We start from the raw sequence: 6,000 nt of genomic DNA on the forward strand, positions 1-6,000 counted from the left end.
TGGTTCTGCAGAGCCCTAGGGAAGTGCTGAATGCCTAACTAAGTAACAGAAACACAAGACTAAACAACTATAATATAAAACAAGGGTAAAACCAACAATGAAGAGTAGCAATGAGCTACCCTACAATCTACAACTTAGTACAATCATTAACATACACTACTAACAACATGCCTTGTCTTGTAACTGTCTGCTGAGACTATCACCTCCCCTTCTCCACACAACTCCCTCACCTACATTATGAATGACTGAACCAAACTCATCTCTACCTACTAGACTGAAACTACATAGCAAATCACACAGGACAGTACTATGAACAACAGTTTGACACATTTGTGACTACATATAGTGTGTCTTCAACACTAAGGTATCAATATCTACCACCCCCACACAGTAGAGGAGAACACTTTCAATTTAGTATTGAGTAGGCTTCAACATTAAACACAGTAGAAGAATCAGACTTTCTATGCCTTACATACAAACTCAGTCATTACTTACAGTATAGAAACATTCTTAACATTAACTACAACTATAGTATCAAGGTCTGCTTTAAGATTACATACACAGCACAGCAAATCTCTTTGTTCAGGTTACAATTCAGTACATTCATAGCCCTACATATGACTAGTGTACAAGCTACTCAAACAGTGTTGTACAAAATGTTATGCTACAACTAGTACATTCAAGATATAACAGCTACCTACTAGTGCACAGTTAACTACTACACAAGCATGATACAAGACATAATACAAAAATGGTACAATACTCATCCACTCATACAACCACCCTAGCTACCCCCTCTGAATGAATGAAGCCCTTCAATTACAGAAATACAGGACTTGGATCAGGAACCAGAAGAAAACAAGTGAGAAATGACTCTACACACACTAGCACCACTATACACCTTGTTACCACATATCCTACTGCTACTAATGAGTACACTACTTATAGTATTACACTAGGAGCAGGATATTAGAATGCTAGAAGCCCTACATTTACCCACTATCCTATTACCTCAAGTACCACAATAAAATCTTTTTGTTGTAGAAGATTTGTCAAAGTTTGTTTTGAAAAAGACTATAGTAACTAGGTTCTCAAATACTTTGTAAAACAAAAAATACAAAGCTTAGAGCACCTAGTACGAAAGTCTCTCAGAAATGGACTTATGAATCCATATACACAAAAAGAAATTATTATCCAACAACAACAGCTGTCAAATACAATCACTAGAGTAATACTAAGAGGAATTCTCTACAGTTCTTGTATTAGAACCACCACAACCCCAAATCCATTAGTTGTATGAAAGTAGAAATTATTACTACCTACCACATTAAAGGTATGCAACCAGCAGCTATAATATTACCAATCATACAACAGACCAAACTTGGGAATCAAGGGTATATTCTATTCAGATCTATGGTACACTCTATCCAGAACCCAAACCTCAACCTCAGTCTCAACCAAGAACTGCTAGAACACTAGCATTATACTGTCTATAGTATTTGTTGCATTCAAGCCTAGACAGAGACTCAAACACAGAAACATCCTAGAAGGGAAATCTTGCAGCTGATCAAACTGTGTTAGTATGCTTCAAGACAAGATTGACACCAAATACTTACTATATAAGGCTTGTACTACTCTTACCTACACAGAAATATTTCAACTGTTACAATAGCTATCCCTAATAGGGCAAGTAGACCAATACACAGGAATAGAATCTATGATTACATGATGACACCCTAAAGTAGTTGTAAAGACTTTACCAACTGTGCTATTAGGGCTAACATCCAAACAAAACATTCTAAATGACATTTGTTACCTTAGAAGCAACAGGAGAAGTAATAATTTGTAAAACAAAAACATCTTTACCTACAAATACAAATCCGTCCTCATTAGGTGATCAACATTAGTTAATTACTTGAGAAGGGGGTAGTGAAAGGATTCAGAAGGATTTGTAATAGCACACAATCAAGGAAACTAGAATTTGCTACAAGACACACAGAGACTATGCTAGAAATGCAATCATGTGACACAACTTTAAGAACACATACAAGCAATAATAACATATTAAATGTGCCAGGATTGACAAATCTGTAAAACAAGAAGCATACAAATAGAGAGAAATACTATACAAGTAGTAGCATACCAAATGTTATTCAATCAACCACAACATTGACTACAACATGTGATACATGAAGGAATAAAACAAGAAAGGAAAGAAGTATCATTCAAGATACATATATACAAGATATACAACCCAACAATACACAAGGAATGTGAAGCAGTACAATTACATCTATCAATGAAAACACACTAAGAATACAAAGAAAACACAGCACAAATATTTGCTTCAATATAGAGTACTATCTGAGACAACAGAACACACAGCTACACTGTATTGACAACCAGTCATCATGAAGGACCAACAAAGCAATATAATATTAAAGTAATATACAGAGATCACTATCTGATAATACTAGCAGGACACAAACACTGCAGATCTATAAAACTTAGATCTGAAGACCCCTATGTACTCAACAAATAGTGTAAAGCAGGCAAGCCTTACACAAAGGTTATTATACTATACAGACACACAATGACAGAGCCACCCAGAACTCAGAACTAATAGCACTAATCATGAAAAGGCTAATTAAGCTTAGCTGAGGAAAAGAAGTGCTACTGAGGAAGTAAATGTAATAGCTGTGCAAGAAGCACACAGTGTAAAAGATCTAACATAGATTACTACCTTAAAACAGAAATAGCTAACACCTTGAACACATGAAATCACTAATGTACATCCTATAGAGTATATGGCAACATACTAAAAATACTGCAACATAGTGTACAGACCATCCAATAAACAGAACTACTCAACTTGTGAAGAAATAGGAGGATAAAGGAATAATTAGAGTAGTATAAAAAGTACTTCAATTATTGTGTAAAGAGCATTGTACTCAATAACAGTTTATTCAAGGACAGCTTGTGAACTAGCTGTAACCCACTCATCTCTCCTAATAAACTCTTTACACAAAAACACTACTCTATTCACCTTGAAATACAAACACGTTAAACTACTCTTAAGGGCATTAACTCCCCTTCTGCTGAGTACAAGTACTATCAACACTCTTAGGGATATACTCCTAGTTGAGTGAAGATAGAGACTACATTCAGGACCAGTAGTTACATAGTTAAGGACCTGCCTGTTGCCTATGAACCTACAATGAGAGGTGTAATCCCTGTGCAGAAATATAGTCTATAACAAGTAGTTACTACTTCTGTTATTCAAAATAGTGTTATAGACAGTACTAGGGTATATAAATGCACACAGTATAAGCCTATCAAGAGTAATGTCAAGTATAGAATGGTAGGTAGGGAAGGAGAGTGTGTAGAGGGTTAGAGAGAGGATTGTGCCTGAGGAGTAGTAATATATAAATATTGTTGTGAGTACATACTTACTAATTGTTACTTACATTACTGAGTAGGAAGAAGTATGCAAATGTATAGAATTATTAAAGAAGTCATTCAACATTAGTCAAAATGTAGATACACAAATGTAAATGTAAAAAAGAAGGCAAGTATAATAAAAAGGAGGACAATAAAGGAGAGGTAACATAAGAGGTTGTTATGATTCTCTACTCTCATACCTTCAGTTCTAAGGGTTCTGCACCCTTCCATACTAGAACTCAGGACTTCCATCCCTTAGAGGCACTGTCTATAGACTATATATGTACTGACTCTTACTACTACTCTTCCTTACTTTATTATTCCATTCCTTTGACCACCCCTTTATTCTTTGTTCATTCTATAGTCTCTTACCCTTTGTCTATTCCTTCATTCTTTGTACCTTTATCTTTAACCTTCCTTTCTTTCATTCTTTGTAGCTTATCATTCTTAGTAGCTCATACTCCCTGAGTACTCTTGTATAGTTTAGTATATATAAGTATACAAGATCAGACTAGTCCTGTAGTCTTGATCTTGTCTACTCTAGGTAGTCCTGTACTCTTAGACTTACTCTATATACTCTACTCTTGTCTCACTCTCTCTCTCTACCTGTTCTGCAAGTTCCAACTATGTTCTAATACTTACATTCTGTATTTCTGTTGTGTAGGATAGTTGTAGCCTGAGTCTCCTTACTGAGCCTTTGGGTCCCCTCTATACTGTTACTAACATTACCCTCCCTCTAAAACCAATTGTCCTAATTAGTGAACATTAGACTTGGTTAGTAGCTCAGACATAGGTCAGAATAGTAGGGCTTGGAAATCTGTAAGGCTGAGTTTGTGTAGAGCACCAGGATGAAGCTAATAGAAATCTCAGATTGTCTTAAGAGTATAGGTAAGGTTCTTAGCAGGTTCCTAAGTGTGCTCCTCAACTAGGTACCCTTTCTAGTAAATAAGGAATTTGAGTTTTCTGTACAGTAGCTTAACATCTACTATATACTCTACTTTGTATTCTGGTTCAGAGCTAATAAGTTCTGGTGGAGGCAGAGGGGGTCTTTATTGTGAAGGAAAACTAGGATTATAGTACTAAGACAATAGAACCTTATTAAATACTAGGTGTATGTACTTCCATGTTGCTAGAAGTTAGAGTTTGTAAGTAGAGGTACTAACCTTCTTTTCAATAATAAAGGGTCTGAAGTGCTTGTTGTCCAACTTCTTCATTAGACAATCTAAGGTCAGATTAATAGCTTCTAGTATAACCTTATTACTAGGCTGGTAATCCTTAGCTACAGACCTCTTCTAATCATAGTTCTGCTTTATAACTTATACTATCTTCTCTAAAAGAGCTTGTGTGTCCTCTCTAGTCCTGTACATCTGTTCTACAAAGTCTGTTACAGATTCAGAACTGTCATTCTAGTTCAGAACTGTCCCCTAGTACAAATGTCTTTTATGATTGAGGAAGAACAGGGACTGTCCTGTTGTAGAGTGTTACTAGTTATTGTACACAAATTCTGCCAGAGCTAACCATTCAGACCAGTCTGATTACTAATAATTAATGAACATTCAGAGGTAGAGCTTAATCTCCTGATTGACTTACTTAGTTTGACTGTTAGTCTGTAAGTAATATATAGTAGAAGGGTTCCCTTGAATTCTAAGAAGTATATACAAGTCCTGTATGAACTTTGACTCAAATTGTAGTCTACAATTGTGAATGAGCTTCTAAGGGAGTCTGTGTAACTGGAAGACATGATTCTAATAAATGTGTACTATGTCTTTAGAAGTGAGTTCTGTTTAGGTCAGAACTGTGTAGACTTGCTTAGAGAATCAGTCAACAATCACACAGATAGTGTTGTAACCCTAAGACTCAGGTAGCTTACTAATCAGGTCTACTAAGACTTCTTCCTAAGAGTGATCTAGGATTCAATACAGATGTAGGGGAGTCTAAACCCTTATCTAGTAGGCCTTAGTCTATTAGTACATATTATAACTAGTTATGTACTTTAGGATTTCCCTCTACATTCCTAACTACTAGTAGTTCCAAGTAATGAGTTCCTGTGTTTTGTGTCAGCCTGGATGTTCTACAGTCAGATTGTTGTAATGAGCTCAAACAATGTCCTCCTACAGTTTCCAATCCTTTAAAACATACAGTCAGCCTTCCTAGTAAACCTGTCCATCCTTATCCTCCTCCTAATCCCTAGCCTGCTTCTCTAGCTACTTTACTACAACCTAGTCCTGTGTGTGTCTTAGAGCTTACTATATGTAGGTAACAAAGTTAGCATTCTTAGATTTGAGTCAGATCTCTCAGATTGTCTTAGACACAAAACAGGAATTGTCTAGGAGAACAAGATTTTTGTTATCATTCTCCCCCCTTTCATAACCTACTTGTCTTGAGAGTAAATTAGCTTTTGTCATTTGTATTCTAAGTTTGTAGGTTAGTACAAAGTTGTAGTTCTACAGTTCTAACATCTAGTAGGCTTGATAGTAGTTAAGCTTCTGAGGCACCTAAAAGTACTAGAGATTAAAGTGATCACTCTAAATCTCAAACTTCTGTACAGTACTAAGAAGA

The sequence above is a fragment of the Fomitiporia mediterranea genome (assembly GCF_000271605.1).
Source record: "Fomitiporia mediterranea MF3/22 unplaced genomic scaffold FOMMEscaffold_1, whole genome shotgun sequence".
Lineage (NCBI taxonomy): Eukaryota > Fungi > Basidiomycota > Agaricomycetes > Hymenochaetales > Hymenochaetaceae > Fomitiporia > Fomitiporia mediterranea.